This window comes from Lissotriton vulgaris, chromosome 6 (assembly GCF_964263255.1).
Source record: "Lissotriton vulgaris chromosome 6, aLisVul1.2, whole genome shotgun sequence".
Lineage (NCBI taxonomy): Eukaryota > Metazoa > Chordata > Amphibia > Caudata > Salamandridae > Lissotriton > Lissotriton vulgaris.
Window position 1 is genome coordinate 758944314 of NC_141694.1, and position 25483 is coordinate 758969796.

Below are 25483 nucleotides of genomic sequence, written 5' to 3' on the forward strand. Positions count from 1 at the left end.
ATACATTTTACAATCTGTATTGATTAAGGAAATGGGCCGATAATTCTTTCAAAGGGAAGGATCTTTATCTTATTTGGGAAGTAAACATAACATGGCTTGGGTGAAAGAGCCTTTAGATTTGCCTGCAGAAAGAAAAGAAGATATCAAGGAAGATAGGTGAGGTATCAGACAATTTTTGAACTGAAAATAAAAACGAACAGTAAACCCGTCTGGACCTGGAGATTTGTCTTTAGGTAAGAGAGTGATTGCTTGTAGTATCTCTTTCTCGGAAATGGGGGCATCCAGAGAAGAGAAATCAAGATTAGCGGAAGAGGATTTGGGTATATTGAGAAAAAAGGAATCTATTTGAGAAGGAGTCGGGGTAGATTCAGGTGTGTATAAAGAGGAGTAATACTGAACAAAACAATCAAGGATCTTGTCGTCCGTGCAGTGACGAATCCCAGTAGCATCAGATATAACAGTTATTTTAGATTTTTGTTTCTTAATTTTAAGATAATTTGCAAGAGACCTGCCCGCTTTGTTATGTTCACCGTACATCTTGGAATTACATTTTAAAAGATGGTTGCAGGCAGAGTCACAAGAAAATGTATTAAATTGAAGTTTTGCTTTGAGGAGAGAAGAGAGAGCTTCGGGAGAGTTGGACGTATAAAAAAGATGTTCTAAGTCTTTAATTTGTTTGAGAATAAGAGAGAATTTGGAAAGGGCCAATTTCTTTTTACGCGAAACGAAATCAATAATAAAGCCTCTGGCTGAAGCTTTAAATGCATCCCAAACAAAATGGAATTGAGAAGTGGAGTTAAGATTAGTATGAAAGAAATCATCCATAAAAAGAGTGAATTGATCAACAAACTGAGGGTCCAAAAGAAGAGAATTATTGAAACACCAATGGCAAGAATTGGGAGTAGGTGAGGGTAAATCTATGTCTAGGATGACAGGGGCATGATCTGAAATTAGAATAGAGCCAATTTCAACATTTGTCATGAATTGAAATGTGTGTTGGGTGAGAAATATATAATCAATCCAGGAGTGTGAAGCATTGACAGGGGAAAAAAAGGAAAATTCCAAAGTATCAGGGTGAGAGAGTCTCCAGGAGTCAAGAAAACCTCTAGAGGAGATTGCTCGGTAAAAGGACTTTTGCTTTTTATTAGGAATATACCTGGTCTGAGATTTACGACCCAGAAAAGGGTCCATTAACTGATTACAATCATCTCCAACAACTAAATCAACACTAGTATGAGAGGAGAGGAGCATGGAGAAATCAGTCCAAAAAGTAGGGTCAATACCATTTGGACCATAAACATTACAAAACGATAAATCAGTATCATTAACTTTGACGTCTAAGTACAACCATCTACCATCAGAGTCAGAAATCTCATTTTTTAACTGAATAGACACCGATTTATGAAACAAAATAAGAACACCATTCTTATTATTAACTGACGGTGAACAGAAAACATCACCCACCCACTGTTTACGCAAAGAGGAGAGATCTTTTTGTGAGAGGTGGGTTTCTTGTAACAGAGCAACTTGGCATTTCAGTGTGGCTAAATGAGATAAAACCCATTGCTTTTTAATCGGGTTACGAAGACCTTTAACATTCCAAGAAATGACACGAAGACCAATCATTTAAAAATAAAAAAGAAAGATAAGCATGAAGGTATAAAAAATTGAGGGAGGAGAAGATAGGCAAGAGCAGTAGAGAGATAGCCTGGAACAGAGAAGGAAAGAAAAATCTGTACCGCAGTGTAAAGAAAGAGAAAAAAATGGAAAATATAGGAAAAAAAGGGAAGCAGAAGAACATGAAGAATGCCATGAAGAAAGAAGAAAAAAGGGGAAAGAGACAGTAGAGGAAAAAAGGAGTGGGAGATCACAGCTCCCTTGAGAAAGAGAGAAGAGAGAAGGATGGCAAAAAACCAAAAAGGCTTCAGCCATACAGGACAAATAACGTGAAGAGCAATAGAGTGAGAGCGGGAGCAACAGGAAAAGACGACTGCACAATAAAAGAAGACGTCAGAAGCATGGTCTCAAAGACATGAAATATAGGAAGGAAAGAGAAAATACAACTGGAAAGGGAGACCAGACACAACGATAAAAACCAAATGAAGGAGACTTACCAAACATTTGTGAAGGGAAAGCAGCAAACTGGAACAAATAACACGTATAACAGCACAGTACAGTGGGGGGAGCAAAAAAAAAAACACTTGGAGAATAGACCTAGAAAACAAGAAAGAAGAACAAAAACATATTATACTGGGAACAATATGACCAAAAATTACAAAACAGCAAAAAAAGACATTGAACATTAAGAACTGCTGTGTTCTATGGAATCTTCTTTGTGGGTATTGATGAATTTCCGAAGGTCAGCTGGGTCATCGAAGCTAAAAGTTCTTTCTTTATAAGTAACCTTGAAGAAACACGGATGGGGCCATATCTTGCGTTCATGGAATGAAGCGTGGGTCTTAAATCCAGAAACTCTTTGCAACGAGCAGCAGTCAATTTGGAAACCTCCTGAGTGAAAAAGAGTTTGTGACCGGACCAAAGTAACTGCTTATGCTGCTTGGCAGAGTGAAGGATAGTCATGAGGTCAGAGTAGAGAAGAAAATACGCGATGATACCCCTGGGTTTCGAAGAAGTGGAAGAATTTTTAGGGCCGATACGGTGCGCCCACTGATGTTCACATCAAGATGTTTAGGCAGTCAAGTGATAGGTAAAACTTGTGACTTTAAAAATTGGATAATGTCAGACCCCTCCGAATTCTCTGGAACACCATAAATGCATAGATTATTGCGCCTATTATGATTCTCCAAATCCTCAGAAGTTTTCTTGAGCATTTCCACTTCCTTAGTAAGGCTAACAACCTTGGCGGCAACATCTTGAACATCACTAATCTGTTGTTCAACATCCGATACCCTCTTGTCCAAATTGGACCATTTATCGTCCAATCTCTGAAGAGTGGTGGTGGTGTCCGCCATAAAGAGGCGAATAAGGCGTAATTCCTCCATGATATCTTCAAGAGTGACAGGAAGTGGAGACTTAGAGGGGGAGGAGGGTCTTTTTTGAGGCTCTTACCAAAGGTGGCAGAGTCTTTGCGCGTAGCAGAGGCTGGAACAGATGCCTTTGAGTGTTGTGCGTGCTCCATTATGGCAAGTGCTAAGAGGACCAATGTAGAATGAGAGAGGAGGCAACTCGCAGAATATGTAATCAAAGAAATGCCCCAAAAAGTCACAACAATGAAGCAAAGATTTCCTTAACAAAGGATTTAGGGCATCAGGACGCAGGAAACAGCAGCAAATAAGTAGCGCATAATGATGAGTGGAGAAATGGTCCTCAAAAACCAATGACGCACAAGTAAAGGAGAAAACTGAGGTAAAGAGACAAATTCAAGGAGCCTCCAAGTTGCAATCACAGAAAAAGCCTTAAGGGTCCATCAGTGATGTGAAAACAGGAAAAAATAAGGCTAGAGGACCAAATTCAGGCACAGGAGGTCGATTTTTGAAGAAAAGCGAGTAAAAGGAAAAAACAAAATGGCTGCCGTTATGAAGTACTCAGCGTTTTCGCATTTTTCAAGAAGAAAAAATGCAAAATTGAGGTAAAAAGCATACCAAGGCGAAGAAGGGCATTTCCGCCGCCGAAATCCGCCGTTTTTACCAGAATTCGCTATCTGGAAACGGGACCTTCTTCAGGAAAGCGCCGCCGGAATCGCGGAGCTCAGGGGGGAGAGGCCATCTTGTCCGCCGCGTCGCGCGCCCTTCTGTCCTGCATAACGGTTCTAGAACTGACCTTTTACCCAGTTATGTGCTAAATAAATGTTGATTGGTTTCCTTGAAACTAGCCTAATTGTTTATGCATAAGGATTCTTAGAAATGTCCCCTGAACATGGTGTACAGAACAGGATTAACATACTCTGTATAAAAGTCATGGTCATCTTCATCCAAGGGCGACAGAATTCTCACAGCATCTCGATTGTGGTAGGTAGACCCAGGCTATCTTTATGGTGTAAAAGAACCATACCTTCACTAGATAAGCAGATGAGATGCTTCCACTCTAACACAAGACACAGAGGTCCCAGTGATGGAGCAAGGTCTCAGAGAAAAGAGACTTGCTTGGAAGCAATCCCCTTGTTTAACTTACGAGCAAGTTAATAATAAAGTTTTGTGGAAACTAATACGCAACTACATGAACATTTTTTGGTTAGTGAAGCTTGCGTATGCTTGTACTAACGCAGATAACATTGAAGAAGGACTAATACAGCTATAAATGGGTAATCTGTTTTGCGCATGTGTCAACTACTTCTACGTAGGATGATGAGTTAATGCTTGGACGGCAATTCTGGCGCATGAGCAAATAATATTAACATTGCGTCTTGCAGACTCGCATGCATGACACCTGCTTATCTAAAATATTAGCAAGCCTTTTTACTAATACTAATGCGGGGATACGTTTAATAAATAAATTGGGATAGAGTAGAGGTGGGTGGTATACAGTGCAAACACTTTTTCTGAGAAATTAACACCTGTCTTTTATCATTAGTGCATATTTGGGCCTTTCCCGCATAACTGAATGAGCTGAGTAACGCAAATTCTGCACATGCCCACTGAGTGAAGCCATGAAGGCCATGCCAAAGCAGTTGAAAGGGAGCCAAGATCAAGTGCTACAACGTGGGAACAGGATGGTGTAGAGTTCAACCATGAAGAAAACTATTCATATTAAACTTATAATTGTATCAACATCGCTACATTTAGCACATATGAATAAAAAGTAAGGGGTTGGCTTTACGGACAATGGCTTAATTGAATCTTGGGACATGTAAGCATGGTGTGATGTAGATCCCCCTTTTGCCTGACTAAACAAATTTTGTATTTTCCCGATATTGAAACTTTAATGGGTGGAGCATGCAAAACGAAAGGTATAATTAAAATAGCTTTAGTTAGTTAGTCAGTCAGATGGAGATTGAGAGTTGCTGAATGCAGATGATGAAGCCTTGCTGTCGGGGAGAAAAGCTGACTGATGTGAGATGCTGAATTGCTGATGAAGAGCTGATTGCAGAACTTGAAGCAGAAATGTCCTATCCTAATGTAAGTGGGTTAGATCTGAAGATTGCGGAAGAATCTTGAGGAGGAAGAGAGTGTCAGAGAGGGGTGTGGCACAATTGTCGGTATCTTAGAGAGGTCAACTATCCTGTCCTGATTCCTGTCCCGAAGTCTTTGTCTCCTGAATCTATCTCAGGTGTCCCCTGCCCTTTGGCCAGGGGGTTGGTCTTCCACACCATGCTTGGTAATTATACATTTCTGTTATTTGCTAATGTTCTTGATCTTTTCTTTCTGTCCTCTCTTTTCGGCATCAATTATTGCGTGAGTAACAGATAAATGCATTGTGTTTATTTATTGAATTATCTCTCCAATGAATGATGGTGACTGCACTGTATTGAGATTGTTCACATGCATCTGAAATTTTAGATAAACATTTAAAACTTTCTTGAGTCTGTGGTGATTTACTTAAAGTATAGAAAGGTTAGTTTATGTTAAATATCACCATAAACTAGATTAAAACTAATGGTCCATTGACCAGAGGAAAGAACTTGTTGATGGGTTTAGTTGAAAATTTTACAGAGGTATTGAATAAACTAATTCTAAACAGTTAGTGAAATTTTATTTAAAAAACTTGACACCCACGCGGTTTACCCACTGTGGGTTTATGGTCCCAGAGTATATGGTAATGGAGCATCTGTTGTTGGTGAACCCCTGGATCAGTTTTCTGGTAGCAGAGCTATCGTTATTAATGACTAGTTTGGTGATACGTATTGATTATTGATTATCGATTCATGTTTAACAAAAGAATTAGCGTCTTGTTTTATGTTGTCTAGAAGCACAAGTACAGAGGATATCTGGGCAACCCTTGAATGGAATTTTGAATAGCCGGTGGCAAGAGAAGTCACACTGCAGAAGGTTACTCATCTGTTGTCATAATAATGAAGAGCTACGGTGGGCTAGCAGTATTATATTAGGGATTATATAGTGTAACAGTAGAGTGCGAATGATATCGGAGGGTGTTACTAGAGGGACGTAGGCCTTATTTCCCAAAAGGGATATCGCTGAAGTAGAAAAGGGTTCTCCCCGAACTTGAATGAAGGGTAAACAGTGGTTTTACTCATAGTGGAAAGAAGTCATTCTTTTGGAATAATTGAATATCTATCTTTTAATTAGTGGAGCAGATTGAGTAGCGCTGTTTTTATTTTGTTACAAATTCATTTTTATTAAGAAAAGTTCTAGAAATAGGTTTTCGTATTACCTTGTGAAGAGGAAGGTCAGTTGCAGGAGTTATACTGATGTCACAGAGAGCCGCACTGGGATTGGTAGAAGCAGTGGGCGCGAGAAGGAAGTAGATTGTAAAGGGAGGGTCAGTAGTGAGGAGCAAAACTGACATCACAAAAGGCAGCACTAGTATTGGTAAGTCGAGCATCACTAGCCTGAGCTTTGATTGGTTGCTAGATAGAAGCTTTGTTAGAATTGGTTAAGAAAAAAATTGTATGTTGAATTCTGCTTTGACTGCTGGTGTGAGTCGTGCTGACATAGGACGAGACGGAGGTAAGAGAGTTTGAAGGTATACTCTTTCATATATCGTTCATCTGAAATGTATGGAGAAAGGAAGGAAATTTCGTTAATTAAGAAAATTAAGAATTTCTGTAAGAAAGATTAGCTTGTGTTGACTAGAGAGGGAATTCCTATTCCATCACCAAAAACGCCTGCTTCATTTATGATGATGGAAAGGGGATATCATACTTGTGTATGGTTGGAGAATTGGGTGGAGTACACAAAAGGTGATGGTGTTCTAGTTTTCCCAGAACATAGTACGTTTAATGGGAGAAATCTTCTGAATTTGAGAATCAGAATGAATGATTAGGACCAAGACCCAGGTTAACTCAGCATGAGGCTTTGGAAGAATGGGGAACTGAGGCATTTGTACCAGGGAAATTCAGAAGTGGTAGGATATTTAGAGGATTTTTGTCTAGATATCTGTATGAGTCACGTAAGAATCAGATGAAGCAATGGAGAAGAGCTACGGTATCAGAGGGTTTATATCCAGTGTTAATGGCTGAAGAGCAGTCTGGAAGCAAGTGTAAGGAAAAAATGAACCACATGAATGTGTCAGGGTATGGAGAATCAGATGATGAATTGTTGAAGGATATTTTAATTAAAAACCCTCCACCGTATCAAGAAATACCTAGCAGGGTCTCCCAGAATGCACCAGTGTTAGGAACACGATTGGTTCCACAGATTCTTCATGATACATCAAATGCTAAGGCGTTACAAGATAGTGAGAGAGTAGCTTTGAACAAAACTAGAGAAGAATTAGTACAGAAAATAAGTTAGTTGAATTTAAATACTGAAGCTTTGACAGTGCCAATGACAATTGGTCCTGTGATCCCGTTGTATGGAGATAAAAATAGTGGTCTGAAACCACAAACTGTAACAGTTCCTTCAAGTAATTTTAGAAAGGAAATAGTGATGTCTGATGATCAAGCCAGTGAGAGTGATTCGGTTATTTCATTACTGGATCTTCCAATTATGGAACCTTTAATTGAGACTCCAAAGAGAGTTACACCTGAAAAGGTGAAAGAAATGGTATCTAAAAGCCCTATTGGAACGGGAAGCTCAACAATTGTTACTCCTGAGGATTTAGAGAGATGGGCACAAGGAATAGATAAACTAAATTCACAACCAAAGGTCTTAGATATTAGCAGATTAAAAGTGGAATTGGAAGAAATGATAGCTGGTAATGTAAGCACAGAACTATTGAACATTTATAGTAAAGAAGGATTGTTGTTTCTGTGTAAAAGCATAACTGGAAGAGCAAAGATTATCCATGAAAAGTTAACAGAGGTTGCTTCGGAGATTTGAATAGATATAGAGAGATCAAAGTTGTTGCAGAAACCATATCTAGTGGAGTTTACTGAAAAAGATTTAGCAAGTATAAATACTTCCGGTAAAGGACTTCAGATAAAAGAATTGATGAACATTTTTAGAAAATGGGGAGACATTGATAAATGGAGAACTATACGGAAAAAAAGAAAGCCGAAGCACATGCTAAAGAAGCATCATCTGCATTTCCAATAAGAGAGTCACGAAAGATTGAAAGGGTATGTCCAATGAGGGAGGTATCTGATGGTGGATATGTTCATGTTCCATGGAGCAGACAGGATATTTTGTCATTTACAAATGATTTTCCCAGGTTGAGAGAGAAACCTGTTAAATGGTACAAGCAACTGGAAAGCTTTGTGAAGATTTAAAAGGTACTGTTGAAAGATTTGGATGGTTTATTTGACATTGTGGTTCCAGCTGATTTATGGACGGAGTGTAAGATTACAGTTGATTGGCCGAGTGAAGAGTACACAAGAGATTCCAAAACAGGAGCACCATCAGAAGATGTGATGAAGAAGTATCACCAAGTGATTACTTTCTTAAAGGGAACAATCCCTCCTCAAGAAACGTATTGGGTGAAAATAGACAGAACAACACATGGAGTCTGTGCATGCCTATTATGAGAGGTTATTACAGGTGTTTAAGCAGCATCGTGGCTTTGAAAATATTGGTGATAATGATATGGGACATTTTGTGTATCGGTTTGTATATGGTTTGAAACCGGAGATTAGTCAAATGATTCAATAACACATGTTGTGTTGGCAGAGCAAGTCAACTGATGAGATATTGAAATATGCTAAATATTGCAATGATCACATTGAGGCAAAACACAAAAAGTTAAAAAAGAAAATGATGTGAGCACAAGTGAAGTTGGCAGAGCAGCAAGAAACAAATTTAGTTTCCCAGACTGAAAATCAGACGAAAGGGCAGAGTCAGAGTGAACAAGTGTCGAATGGTAGTAAAGGAAGAGGACAAATGAGTAGAGAGGAAGCAAGGAAGAAATTTCCTTGTCATGCGTGCGGAAAGCATGGACATTGGAAGGACGAGTGTAAGAATATTCGGAATAATAATGGGGCAAATCAAAATTTTAATCTGCGGATATAGAAAGAAGTGGTTGTGAACCAGCAACAGCAGCAACAGAGTTACTCCACAGTATCAGGTGCCACAAGTTCCTATGCCAAACCATGTGAACATTCAAAAATGCAGTGCGAACACCGGATTTCACTGAGAAAGGGGTAAGAATAACCCTGTGGTTTCACAATATTTTTTACAGAATGATGAAGATGACTTAGACTAAACACAATGATGGTGCCTGAGGGTGGAGGAAGAGGAGTGCGTGCTCCCGGTAGATCAGACAGGTCCATTTATTGATGGGAAAGAGGAAGGTAGTGACATCACTTTTCTATTGGACACTGGTGCTACCCAGTATACTGTGAGAACAGCAGACATCCCAAACCTATCCCTCTCGGGAGAGACTATCCAAGTTGTAGGAGTATCAAACAAACAAATTAGAACCCCAGTTACAAGACCAATGGAAGTACATATTGGAAACTTTAAAGATACGCATCGGTTTGTGGTGTGTGATTCAAGCTCACTGAATTTGTTAGAGACAGACCTATTGTGTAAGATGAACTGTACAATATATTGTACTCCTGATGGTGTTGCTTTCCAAACACCTGATGAAGAGATTGTTTACAAACTGCTGCTAGCCAAGCAAGGGACAGAAGTAGATGAGATGTTTTCATTAATGATTGAAAATGAATTGCCAGAAGAATTGAAAAACACAGTGAATCCAGAGGTGTGGGACTTTTCAGGAAAATATATATGCTTAATGACAAATGTTGATCCAGTGAAAAATAGTGGTGAAAGAAGGTGCAGTTTACCCAAACACAAAACAGTACAAAATGAGTCCAGAAGTGAAAGCCGGAGTTGCTCCAGTAATTGAACAAATGATTGAGCAAGGAATTCTAAAAGTAGGTAGTCCTTGTAATTCGCCAATTATGGGACTTAACAATCTTAGTGGTAAGTACAGAATAGTGTAGGATTTGTGAAAGATTAATAAGATTGTAGTGCCTTGTTTTTCGGAAGTACCAAATCCAGCTGTGATCCTTTATCAGATACCATGGAATGCAAGTTGGTATATGGTGATTGATTTGTGTCAAGCATTCTTCTCTATACCTTTGCACCCAGAAAGCCAGTATCTCTTTGCTTTCCGGTTTGGAGATCGCGTGTTGGCATGGTGCCGAGTTCCTTAAGGGTACACAGAGAGTCCCTTGATTTTTAATCAGATCTTAAAAAAGTGTATAGAGTCATTAGTAATGCCCAGGGAATCCATTTTGGTTCAGTATATTGATGACCTATTGTTGGCATTAAAGACACAGGAGGATTGTGTCACTGACACAATTGCATTACTGAATCATTTGGCCGAAGGAGGACACAAGGTGTCTCCAGAGAAATTGTAGTTTTGTCATCAAGATGTTAAGTATTTAGGGCATAAAATAGAAAGAAGAGTTACAAAAGCGACCCCCGAAAGAATAAAACTAATCAAACAGAGGCAATTACCTCAGACACAAAAGCTTAACCTGGATGCTTAAAGGCAGTAGCTGCTACTTGTGTGAGTCTAGAGCACAGTGAATTGATTGTGATGGGACATCCCGTTAAGGTTTATTTGCAACATTCAGTTGAGATTCTTTTAACAAGAACTCGAACACAACGCCTCACTCCTAGTTGGATGACTAAGTATGGAAGATTGATTTTGGGAGAAGAGATTGTGACAGTGATAAGGTGCACAATGATGAACCCTGCCACCTTGTTACTAGATCCATGTTTTAAAGAGGTGAAAGATAAAGCAGATCATGAATGTTTCAATGTGACTGAAATGTGTACAAAACCTCTCCCAGGTATAAAAGAATTACCCTTGACGGAATCAGATCATGTACTATTTGTGGATGGGTCATATTTGAGGATGGAAGAAGGAGGCCAAAGTGCTGCTTATGCTGTATGTAAAATATCAGGAGTTATTGAAGCATCTTGTTTACAAGGAGTCAAGTTTGCACAAGTAGCCGAATTGGTGGCCTTAACAAAGGCTTGTAAAATTGGGAAAAATTAGAGAGTAACCATATTCACTGACAGTCAATATGGGTTTGGGGTTGTGCATGACTTTGGCCAGCTTTGGATGCAGAGGGGATTTCTGACTTATTCAGGATCTCCTATCAGAAACAGTAAAAATGTGAAAGATTTGTTGGAAGCATTACAAATGCCAAAAGAAAAAGCAGTGGTCAAATGTGCGGTAAACCAGTCAGGAAATGATTATGTGACGGCGGGCAATATATATGCTGACTTAATTGCTCAATATTGTGCAAGAAACCAATTGGCAATCAATAAGAAAGTGGAAAAAGATGAAGCCAACTGATGTTTTTCTCAGCATTAGAAACATGGGATGAGGTCAGACAACTGCAGGAAGAAGCTGAGCAGAGAGAGAAAGAAATCTGGATAAGGTCAGGTTGTACAAAAAGGACAGAAGATGAAGTGTGGGTGTACTCAGATGGCAGACCAGTCATGCCAAACTGCCTGCTCTCCCAAATGGCAAGAGTATGTCATGGAACACACATAGGCAGGGATGTGATGACCAGACTTTTCAGACAGAATTGGTATAAACCAGAGTTTAAGGTAGTCACAGAGAGCCTTTTCCATTGATGCTCAATCTGTCAGCAGCAAAACCCGGGTAGGAAGACAGTGGTTAGCTCGGGAAAAAATCGAAAGGCAGAAGGACTATTCGCCAGGCTACAGTTAGATTTCATTGAGTTGCCACCATGCAATGGACTGAAATATGTATTGGTCATAGTGTGTTTGTTTTCAAGATGGATGGAGGCATACCCCACTAGAAGAAATGACAGTTTGACAGTTGCAAAATTATTACCGATGGAATTGAAACCGAGATTCAGTTTTCCAGTGACTTTGGAATCAGATAGAGGACCTCATTTTGATAATGAGATAATCCGATTAATCTGTGCTGCATTTAACATTGAACAAAAACTGCACTGTGCTTACCGCCCAGAGGCTTCTGGAGTAGTTGAACAGCTTAGTGGCACAAATAAATCAAGATTAGGGAAGGTGTGTGCATCCACAATACTGAAATGACCAGATGCACAACCACTTGTACTGATGGGTCTCAGAAGCACCCCTGACAGGAAAGCAGGATTGAGTCCACTTGAAATCCTGATGGGAAGGGCAATGAGACAAGCATTCATTCCTGGAAATAAATTGATTAGTATAACTGATGATCTGGTATTGGACTATTGCAAAGGATTTGCTGATCTGGTGCGTTCTGTCTCTCATCAGGTTGGAGAAGACGCAGTTGCAAGGCAGCCAAGTCAAGCGCATGGTTTGAATCCTGTAGATTGGCTGTTAGTGAAGAAACACACCAGAAAATTGTGTCTAGTACCCAGGTGCGACAAACCACAACAGGTCATAACGGTCACTACAACAGCAGTGAAGTGTGCAGGTTTACCCAATTGGATTCATGCTAGTCATACCAGAAGAGTACCAAGTCCACCTGAACAGCAAGAGCAACAACTGACTGAACAAGCTGAAACGTCAGAAGCTGAAGGTGGTGAAACTGAAGAATCTAGAGGGATAGATTCCGACAGACAAATAGATGAAAAGCAACCACGTACAAGTCAAGAAAACTGGATACCTTTGATTGAAATACCTGAAGTTATTATCAAGACAAAAAGAAGAAATGATCTGGAAAGACAGGGAAGTAGAAAGGAAAAGACAGGGAAAGAAGAACATACTCCGGAATAAATAAACAAAACTATCAAGAACCCTGAGCAGGGACAGAAAGAAGAAGAAGAACAAGCTCAGGCGGAAGAAGAGCAAATTGAAATAAGACCTGAACAGGGTCAGATAGGGGTAGAAGAACAGGTTAAAGCAGAACGAGAACAAACTACAGAAAGACCTGAACAGGGCCGGTTAGAAGTAGAAGGACAAGTACAAGAACAAGTAAAAGAGGAATAAAATACAGAAAATACAGAACAAAGACAAACAGAAAGTGAGAGAGAACAAGAGCAAATTGTGCCTAGACAAAATAAAAATAAAAGAACATTAGAGAAGGATGGAGAAGGTGAAAGTGCAGTTCAGGTCAAAAGAGTTAGAAAAGGTGACAAATGGCCAAGTGGAGTTAAACACTAAAATATTATTTAAGAAAATCAGGGAAGAACCCAGAACAAGTAAATGAGGTTTCAAGTCAAACTGAATCAAAGAAGTCATTAGCAAAATACACACAAAGAAGCCCAAGATTGAGAATGTTGAACATAAAATACAAGGCTTCTGAGTGGACCTACAACATACTTGAAGAATTTGAAAATTTAGATTTACGTGAAGAACCAGAGAGCTCTTCTGTTGATCAGATTTATGAAAATTAAAGCCACACTAAAATAAAGATCCCAGTCTTTCTTTAAACTGATTAAGAAAAGAAAAGAGAAAAAAGATATTTCCATAGGTTGAAAATGGCAGAAGTTAAAGTTAGTGAACAACCGAAATGAAGTTGGAAACAAAAATGTTTTAGAGTTTGTGTATGTAGTATTTCATTATTAATATTAACATGGTTATTTCTAACAGTGGTGGTACCTTTATTAATGGTAGTCAATAATAGAAACAACAGTTACTAATGAGGTAATAGATACCAACACAGAAAGTACTACAACAGGATTAGAACACGTAGATGAATCTATGTATCTTCATGATGGATCTAATAATGATTCATCTTTAAATGTGTTTACTAAATTGTTGTTTCAGTATGTATCTCTTTTCTGCATCAATTATTGAGTGAGTCAGAGATACATACATTGTGTTTATTAATTGAATTATGTCTCCTATGAATTATGGTGTCCCCACTGCATTGAGATTGTTCACATGCATCTGAAATTTTAGATAACGATTTAAATCTTTCTTGAGTCTGTGGTGATTTACTTAAAGTATAGAAAAGTTAGTTTATGTTAATTTTCACCATCAACTAGATTCAAGTTGGAAATTCTACAGAGGTATAGAATAAACTAATCCTAAACAGTTTGTGAAATTTTATTAAAAAACTTGACCCATCAGCGGTTTAACCACTGTGAGTTTATGGGCCCAGGTGTGTATATGGTAGTGGAGTATCTGTTGTTGGTTAACTGCTGGATCAACGGCACGCTGAAGCTTCAACACGCAGTGGACGGACATCACTGGGGGGTCCAACCTGTGACCAAGACGGGATCAGTCATTCTCTCTCTTCAGATAATGGGGTTGGCTCTTTACTAAGGGATTCTTGACTTTACACCCAAATACATGCTAGGAACACTTAGGTAGAGTCCGCATAGTAAGAGTACACTTGATTACTGACATGTTTATATGCCTGCATATATTCACTGTTTTAGCACCATGTCTGAGTATATTCCCCCAAAAGTAATTATAACTCCTCTGGGTTTCTTTGAAGAAGTTGAAGTGCAGTCCCTGTGACAAAGCCTATAAGCTCTTTTGAATATTTAATGGAGGTAGAATCTTGCATTTCGAGAATTTTGGGAAGAAAGGAGTGACAAAATGCAATAGGATCTGAACCTTCTAGACTTTTTGCCAGACCATAATTATGAAGGGTATTTACTGGAGCCCACTCACAGCTCTGCCAGAGGACCTTGCTCGCAACCTGCAATACCCCTTGCTATTCCTGTATTGATGTGCACACACTTGCTGTTCTGCAAAGACTAGTCTTCAATCATGAAATGCAACTTTGCAGCCCAAGCACATGCTCTGAGGAGACCACACAGGAGTAGCAGGGAACAACTCATAAGAATTTACATCATACAACCATCAACAGTATATGCTGTGAGTAGACCACCCCTAAATGTCCGCGAGCAGCCCAGAGCATATGGCAATTTTACAGCCAGTCATATAATACATTCTTGGTAACTGTTTGACAAGCTATAACAAAACCTTTCTCGACACATTGCCTTAACAGCTGTAGGATGTCTTTATAAGGAGTTTATGCCAAACAATGCAAACGTTTCTATGGAAGGCACTATCTGTGTACTGTCACCTTACCCAAGATGGCTGGTAAACTCTTACATTTTCAGTGTCCAAGGCTGAATTGCACAATAAATCTAGACTCCCAGACCCTACCTAAAAGAATTTCCAATGTAACATGGCCATGAAACTATAACCACAAAAAGCTAAGCCTTCCGAGCCTGCCAAGCCGAGTAAATGCCACTGGCGCCGCTGGAAACAACATCATGGTCTTTGCACACATTGCTCATGATGACACACAGTAACATTATTGCTGATTTGACTGAAATTGACTATTACTGCCCACCTGCTCACACACACTAAGTCCCTTTTGGCTGTTGCTAGAACATGAGTTGGCCCGACCTAAGGTACATATGTCAGGTATTTTTCAGGTAGATTCTCGTTGTTCACAGAATTCACATGTTTAAATTGATCCACTTAGTTAACTGTTACTATTTGCTATAGAGATGGGAGCTGCCACAACATTGAGTTGGAATTGTTTTCTTAGATTAAAAGCCTAAGCTCTGTCATACTGAAAGATTTTGACGTATTTTCATAAGAAGTCAAAATGAAGAATTCTCTAGTGACATGATTTATAGAAACCTGTGCCTTGTGAATGCATATTAGATGGATGATTCAATGAAGGCAGTTAACCTGTTTATAAGTATAAACAATCTTTAGATCCTAGAAACCAGAAAAACACTTTTCTACATGGAAGGGGTGTCCAAATACCTATGATTTCCAAATCCTCTGCCTAGTAAAATGTGTGCCTGGCTAGAAAAGCTTTACCTTACTCTCCGTGCTTTTATCAAACACAAAATGTACACAACATACTTCCGGACCATGCCGTTGGAGCAAAGTGTTCTTCATTGTGTTAGTCTCAATGGGGAGGGTGTGATATATGTCAATTGTATGTTGCACATTATTTTATTGGGTGCTAAAATCACATTTGGTTTTATGGGTGGATGTGAGTGTGCATTAGGAGGGAGTAGGAAAAGAACACTTTTAAGCTTTCCTTAGAGACGCCGTCCACAACATCTTTTGGGCTCAAACTCCTCTGACTTCCAGGTCATCACTACTTCCACTAGAGAACAAAAAACATACACACAGTAAATAGAGATCACAACTTTCCCTCCACCTGTGTGCTCCAAGTAAGAGAAGGAACTGTTCTGAGCATGCTTTCCACAGGAGGCAGGCTCCAGTGGCAGCCAGCACAGGTAAGAGAGGTTGGGCGGGGCAAGGTGATGGTCGGGGAAGCCAACATATGACTGGATATGTTAAATTAAATTTAAAATAGACAAAAACACTTACCTTGCACTTGCCGCATCACCAAGTCAACAATGCAGCAAGCGCAAGGTAAGTGCTTTAAAAAAAAAAGTACTTATCCTGTCGTATGTTGACTTCCCCGCCCACCACCCCGCCCCACCGCTCTTTCCTGTGCCGGCCGCAACTGAAAGGATCCTAGTTTTTGAAGCAGTAGTGTGTGCAGTAAAGATTGGAAAGTTGAAGTCAAGTTAGGTGCAAGTAAATCATTGTTGCTTGATGGGAAGGAGAAGCCTGGCGCCCATTCTGCAGCTCCAGCTGAGAGGGACCGTAAAGTCAGGGCTGATGAACTTGATTGGCCACCTCTCACTACAGAAGTAGCCAACCAAACTACAGCTCTGTACATTGAGCTGCATTTCAATTGGCTGGCTCTGAAGTATGAGCAGGACACCTTAAGTGTGAGTGGTGGCTGGAAGACTGTGAACATGAAAAGAATTGCTGAATTGAAGAAGCAGCACATGTTCTCCTTTCCCATGCCTGTCTCTTCCTCATTTAGGCCTCTCTCAGCTGCATGCGCAGTATGCCAGACATAACAGGGCAGTTAGAAATGGGCCTACTGCCAATAAAGGAGTGTTGTCCTTGTGGCTTGTGAGAAACCTGACCACTGCTTCCTCCTCCTCCTCCACTAGCATCCCTAAGCACCATTTAAAGACAACGTGGAAAATGGTACAGTAGGGTACTATAAACTGGCATGATAAAGCATGTTTCATACTCTTGGCCAATAGAAATTGGTATGAAATATGTGTTTTACATACAGGGGTGATGTAAATTGCCATGTACTGTGCGCAGTTACACAATTGTGAGTTTGCACAACTGGCACTGTGCAAAATAGTTCACTCTGTGCTTTACACGTGATGAACTGCCATTTAAATTGTGTAAGGGAAAATGTGACTAGCAAATCAATGTTTCCAAAATATCATTAGACAAGAAGTGTTTTTCATGCTCAGGCAATGTAGAAACTGTCATGCCAATATGTGCTTTGGATACTGGTTCAATATAAACACAATCATCATGGTGGAAACATAAAGCAGGTGGATGACTTTATTGTGTGTGACAAACTAGAATGGTAACTAGAGCATTATCTAAAACTGGCATACCATCCTTTGTAATTTGTACCACAATAAAGAGTGTTCTGGCACAATGACTGAGATTTCTTGTACAACAAGCAATCTTTTGTAGTAGAGCAGCACCACTTGGATATTGAGCAACATTGATATTTCAGAAGCATCTATTATCTCACGGTCGGTGTGTATGTGTACACATTTTCTCGATAGCATCCATCCATCCATGATTTATCTATTTATATATATATGTGAAACGCGTCGTGACTTTTCACTTGCTAAATTAAAGGGATTACAAGCAAGCTATGAGTGTCTGGGTGAACTTCTTGGAACGAGAGGGGATTTGGAGCGAATACAGAGGTCTGCCGGTGACCTGACCTGGACCGCTCGTGACAGCTGCAGCACTCATACTGGCATTGGTGGAGTGAAGTCACCTTGTAAATATCTCTGTCCATACATTGTAATCAAAGTGGCTGGTCAAGTTCCTTGTCAGCCACTTTTCTAATAATTGCTCTGCTTCCTCCTATAGTATATATATACATATATATTTTTTCACTGGGTTTTTAGGTATATATATATTTTTTGTACCTTAGATGTGAGAACTGGTTTTAACACTTATTTATAAATGTGGTGTCTTTTTCTATAACCTTTTAATGATGATCTATTTATACTGGTATTAATAGGTTTTATGTATGAATTTATTCAGACCAACAATAAGGAAACAAACCTTGATTTCCTTTGTGTCTAGATCAACATACATGTACCATTTACACAGAATTTTATCATCATAAGCTCTCAGCACTTTGTTTCCCTTTTCCTCATAATTAATTTTCCCTCCATTGGCACTTATGCACTTTATTAATCTCCATGAATTGCAGATTGTGATTCAACATTACTGTTAATATTTGCACTTTCACCAATAGTCCCGTCCCCCTATCTATTAAAGGTCGCGATATTTTTTACAATTTGTTGTATGTACCCCGCACAAATGAAATAATTGCAATTAATTTAATTGTTCTATACAAATTGCATAATTTTGTACTTTTTGCTATTTTTGCACAGGCCTTTTGCTAGGATTTGCACAGGGATTCATCCCATAATACTCTTATTACCATTACGCAACTTTGCACATGTTCATTGCTTATATAGCCGTCTGCTATAATTTGCACAGGGATTTATCCCAAACCATTTAGGAAAGCGGAATATATCTGTTTACTATGGATGGATGTTTATTGCGTAATTTTGCACATAGGCTTATGCCTGTTTTGGGGATTTATCCAGTAATATCTAAATATTATTACAATTGTTATGCATAAGAAAATAATTGAACAATTAACAATAGAATAGAATTTATAGTTATGATTTTGACATCGCGTTATGTATAAACTTTTTGTTTATGTCTATGATCATGTGACCTGAGAGAGAAAGGGCGGGGAGGCGGGCTTGCACTGCATTATAAAAAAGAAAAAATAACGTTGAATCGATGCATGTGAACAAGGGCTTTGTAAGCCCGAAACGCGTCTTGCCCTCGCTATCTTCAACCCTTGGATAAATAAAATCATCTGTGTATCCAGTCCGTGGTCCGTCTCCTCATTGCCTGGAGGGTTCTGATCCTTGCTAGAACCAGTAGTGGCTGTCTTTGGAGTTTGCGCAGATATATATATATATATATATATATATATATATATATATATATATATATATATATTCACTAAAAAAAACATAGGTTATAGACCATATATAGTTAGGAATTCGCATTTACAAAACCTTATTTTACTCACACAAAACCATTGAAATTCCATATATAGTTAGTTGCACTAACTATATATCGCGCACCCGCAATCCACTGCTGATGATGTCACATATTACATCATTCATGACATGGTCAGTGACATCACTGATGACATCACTGATGACATCACTGATGACATCACTGATGACATCTCAAATGACATCACTGATGACATCTCAAATGACATCACTGATGACATCACTGATGACATCTCATTTGACATTACTGATCACATCACTGATGATATCATTCATGTGATAATACGATGAACCTCTTCAGACTCTAATATAACCTTAGATACAATCAGTGTAAACAGACACTCACAGACTGTCACTCATCCATGGAGGTACTCACACACCTAGTCAGTCATGCAAAGAATCAATCACACCTCCATTTCCTCAACTATACAGTTATACAAACTTTACTTATTCAAACATATACTAACACATATTTACTCTCTTATACAATCCCTGATACAAGTTCACAATGATCCATACAGCCACTCACACATTCACTGGCTCTTATGCACAGTTATTTATATATGTCAACTCTCACATGTGCTGTGTTTTACATATGTACTTACTTTGACATGTAGCACTGAGATATCCATTCACTCACCAATACACTCATGCACACAGTCAACCGCCCATACAGCTGTTTCCACATGCACTTTTGAAACCATACATCTAGTGAATCAACTGCTCACACATCTATGCACAGAGTCATACACCTCCCAGCCACCCACACACACACTCAGTCTCCCATACAAATACTTGGGCGACCAATCAATAACCCATATAGTTACTCATATAGCTACTTATCAACACATGCAACAGTTTACAGAACAACAGACATAATGATGCACAAATTAAGACAGTTTAGTCACTAACCCATGCACTCAGTGAGACACATTTAATCACTCACTCATACAGTCAGTCATGCACCTACTAAATCCTTCATCCAGACACTTATACATCCACTCATTCTTCAATATGTAAGACATATTTTAACTTTACAGAAACATGCAGTCACTGGATGTTGTCATCAGTGATGTCATCAGTGATGTCATTTGAGATGTCATCAGTGATGTCACTGACCATGTCATGAATGATGTAATATGTGACATCATCAGCAGTGGATTGCGGGTGCGCGATATATAGTTAGTGCAACTAACTATATATGGAATTTCAATGGTTTTGTGTGAGTAAAATAAGGTTTTGTAAATGCGAATTCCTAACTATATATGGTCTATAACCTATGGTTTTTTCAGTGAATTTTCAAGGTTTTGTAAATGCTAATTCCTAACTATATATGGTCTATAACCTATGGTTTTTTCAGTGAATTTTCAAGGTTTTGTAAATGCTAATTCCTAACTATATATGGTCTATAGCCTATGGTTTTTTCAGTGAATATATATATATACATACATATATAAACATATATCATCTGTATATCTATATAAATACAAACATAAATGCATGCATACATATACTTATATGCATACAGATGCATGTTATTTACATGAAAGTTGAAAAAACACTAATAAAAGCAAAGCTAAAAAGCCACCTCATTACAAACAGAATGGCTTTAACTTAAACGAGGGCGAGATCTATTGCATTTTCAATGCTTGTTTACTTTGGTTCCATCAAGAAGGCATTCAGATGTGTCACACATTTGCCATAAATTCTGAATGTTAGCACTCTAGTTGCACATTAGATCACTGTAGTAAAGCTACTGCTCACCAGGGACGTCTGCTGCTGGTATTCAAAGTGCATGTTTCAGTCTGCATGTCAGAATTTTTTAATGAAATAGAAGAGGATTTGAGAAGTCACTCAAAATGATCCCTAATTTTTCTTTCTGAAGCACTAATCATACTTTCTATGGCAAAATTAACCCCCTAATGTTGTTCCTTTTTAAATTGAGTGTTTTCAGACTTACCACTTCATTCCAATCAAGATGGCTTCTGGTGTGCCATACTTTTGTCATAAGTAAGACTGTTAGCGCTCTAGTTGTTCTTTAGAACACTCTGGGACATTCTGTCATTGGGCTATACTTGGGGTACATCTGGGTGATATTTGGGCTACATTTAGGCTCTTTTGTCTCTGGTGGCCATCTTGGGAGACTGTATGTCAGAATTTTTTAATGAAATTGAAGAGGGTTTGAGAAGTCACTCAAAATGTGCCCTAATTTTTCTTTCTGCAGCACTAATCATAATTCATATGGCAAAATATACCCCCTCATTTTGTTCCTTTTTAAATTAAATGTTTTAAGAGTTACCACTTTATTCCCATCACAATGGCTCCAGGTGTGCTATACCTTTGTAATAAGTAGGACTGTTAGCGCTCTAGTTGTTCTTTAGAACACTCTGGGACATTCTGTCATTGGGCTATACTTGGGCTACATCTGGGTGATATTTGGGCTACATTTGGGCTCTTTTGTCTCTGGTGGCCATTTTGGGAGACTGCATGTCAGAATGTTTTAATGAAATAGAAAAGGATTTGAGAAGTCACTCAAAATGTGCCCTAATTTTTCATTCTGCAGCACTAATCATACTTTCTATGGCAAAATATACCCCCTCATGTTGTTCCTTTTTAAATTAAATGTTTTAAGAGTTACCACTTTATTCCAATCAAGATGGCTTCAGGTGTGCCATACCTTTGTAATAAGTAGGACTGTTAGCGCTCTAGTTGTTCTTTAGAACACTCTGGGACATTCTGTCATTGGGCTATACTTGGGCTACATCTGGGTGATATTTGGGCTACATTTGGGCTCTTTTGTCTCTGGTGGCCATTTTGGGAGACTGCATGTCAGAATGTTTTAATGAAATAGAAAAGGATTTGAGAAGTCACTCAAAATGTGCCCTAATTTTTCATTCTGCAGCACTAATCATACTTTCTATGGCAAAATATACCCCCTCATGTTGTTTCTTTTTAAATTAAATGTTTTAAGAGTTACCACTTTATTCCAATCAAGATGGCTTCAGGTGTGCCATACCTTTGTAATAAGTAGGACTGTTAGCGCTCTAGTTGTTCTTTAGAACACTCTAGGAGGCTGCAGGAGAACACAAAGGAATCAACTGACAGTCTCTGTCCTTGTTGGATGTACATGTTTTACTGAGAATGTCAGACTTCATTTTCACATGACTGAGAAAGATAATGTGAATTTACAGAAAATATGCTTTCAGTTTAGCTTATAGATCCCCTTCCAAACCACTGTGGGAAAATCATGAGATATTAGTTTTCTTTCAAACAATATTCATGATATCACAGCAGAAGGTTTTTTCACATGGTAAAATCACCTTAGAACCCACCACAATTCCTAAAACGAGTATGGTACCATCAACAAATGATTTATAATGTAACTAAAGTCCTAAAACCCTCTATTAACTACAATGCTTTTTAATGAGGTGCTATTATGTATATTGGTCCCAAGATGGCTGCCAACACTTCTTGGATGAAGTTCTGACAGCCAATCAGATCAGATGTGTGGTTAGGCTCCGCCCAGATATATATCTTTTTTTGAACCTAAATTACTCAAAATCCACTGGAGCACATATATTGAGACCTAGCAAAGGCACATCGGGCTAACAGTCCCTACAATTTTGCCAAGTTTCGTGCAAATCCATTCAGCCGTTCGAGCTAAAAGTGAGGCCAACCGCCTGGAAATTAACATGGGAAAAACGCGTTTTGGGGCCCCCCTTTTTTCTCGGCCCCCCCTTGACGAAACCCCCCCAAATTGTCAGGGGCTGCTCAGAAACAAAATGTGCCATTTTCCTGAAAATTTCAGCCGATTCCGTCCACAAACGCCAAAGTTATTAGACATAGAATTTTCAAAAATCCCATAGAGAAAAAATCCTAACTATATATACCTACTGGCGACCGCCAGTAGGTAATATATATATATATATATATATATATATATATATATATATACACATATATATATATACACATATATATATATACACATATATATATATGTATATATATATATATATATATATATATATATATATATATATATATATCTATATATATATATATATATATATCTATATATATATATATATATATATATATATTACCTACTGGCTATCGCCAGTAGGTATATATAGTTAGGATTTATTCCCTATGGGATTTTTGAAAATTCTATGTCTAATACCTTTGGCGTTTGTGGACGGAATCGGCTGAAATTTTCAGGAAAATTGCACATTTTGTTTCTGAGCAGCCCTTGAAAATTTGGGGGGGTTTTGTCGAGGGGGGGCCGAGAAAAAAGGGGGGTCCCAAAACGCGTTTTTCCCATGTTAATTTTCATAGGGCGGTTGGACTCACTTTTAGCTCGAACGGCTGAATGGATTTGCACGAAACTTGGCAAAATTGTAGGGACTGTTAGCCCGATGTGCCTTTGCTAGGTCTCAATATATGTGCTCCAGTAGTTTTTGAGAAATTAACGTTCAAAACAAGATATATATCTGTAACAGCGCTCCGGGCTGCGCTCCGGTTCGCTTACTTTTCGCGAAACGGAACTTTGCGCGCAGAAAGCTGATTGGCTCTCCGGTGTCTGTCAACATTCCAAACAGTCCGGTGCGGCCGCCATCTTGTCTCTCGGTAGGATCGAGAGAGAAGAAGAGGTGAAAAACGAAGGGGGAATTTAATGAAAGGGGGCAAGGTATACCTCTCTTGACCCCCTAGGAATGTTGTTGGGGTTATTAAAGGGTCCCGTGGGGAAAATAAAAAAAAAATGATTTTTCACGGTAGAAGCGCTTCACGGGCCGCGAACTGGGCCGCAAACTGGTAGCGAAACGGGAATTCGCCATTTTGTGTTTCGTTTTCATTAAATTACTAGGTATAAGGGGGTGCGGGAGACGTATCCTGACCCCTTATGTTTTCTGAGGGTGGCTGAGGAGGCTCATATATGTTGATACATGTCTTCCAGCGGCTGTGCGTGAGCTTTTTTTTTTTTTTTTGCTGCGTGACGTCTGTTAACGTTCGATTCGATGGAAATCAGGAAGTGTTGACCGCCATTTTGACACTGCGAGTAAATATTTTGTTATAAATGAATCCTTATTGATAAACATTGTCTGCGCCATCTTGCCTTTTTGTCCAATGCCACAATTTTGTCGTGCACGGCAGCCATTTTAGATGCCTTGACCAGACCCAGTCTCTGCACGCTGTCGATTCTCAGCACGGCTCCCCACCCTCGCAAGCATCTCCCCCACGCACTGGTCACCCCCGCTCTCTCTCTCATGCATGGGTCATATACTTCTCCCCATCTGCGCTGCTCTTCCCTGAGAATCACACCCTGTGCCCGCCCGACACCTCCCTTTCACCCTATTCACTACCGCACCCTCTGACACTCCTCTTCCTCTGTGTCCGATTGTCCAGGCCGGACCCAGGCTATCACCTAGCCCTGCGGATGTAGTTTATGGCCCCAGCTGTAGAGAATCCAGACATACCAACCCTCCCGATTCAGGCGTGAGACTACTGATTTCAGTGCTAGTCTCCCGCCTCCCGATTTCTGCAAGCAAAAACCCGGGGGCATATTACCAACAACTAGCGATAATTTTTGTTTCTAACTTGTTTAGAGACAAAAATTATCGCCGCACATCGGCGATTTTTATCGCAGATAAACCTTGCTATTAGCAAGGTTTATCGCAAATGCGATAAAAAACGGCCGCAATGCATGAATATCGCTGAAAAGTCAGCGATATTCATGCATTATCGAGCAAATGCTCTTAGCCATGTTATCCACCTCCCATTGGATAACATGGCTAAGAACTGCTCAGGGCAGGTGTTAGCTTTTGGAGATATTCGCGCTTAGCGCGAATATCTCCAAAAGTTGGTAATAGGAGATAGCGATGTTAGGGACTGTTTCCAGTCGGTAACATCTTGGCACGCCCACTTTGCATGTCATTAGTGATAAATATCACTGACATGCAAAGCGGGGCCCAAGATGGTCGCTATCTCCTTTTAGCTGTCACTAACTGGTGTTAGCGACAGCTTGGTAATAGGGAGATAATTTTATCTCCGCTTTCTTGGCTTTTAAAGCCAAAAAAGCGGAGATAAACCCCCTTGATAATATGCCCCACGATTCCTCGGGGGTTTCAGCTGACAGGGCTTGGTATTGTGTTACGTGGTAATTTTTCCAGGAAACGTCAGAGGGTCGATGCAGGGGTTCTAGAAGGGGTGATAAACCATTTAAGCCTCATGAACAAGCGCATGGTCTTTTAATGATCTGTGAAGTACTCGGGGCGGCGGTGTGTGTGTGTCCTCTTTCAGGAGCGGGCGGGGGGGGGCACTGCCAGCAACTTGCCAGGCCAGGCAGTGTTCAACACTTGCATCACCCTTTCT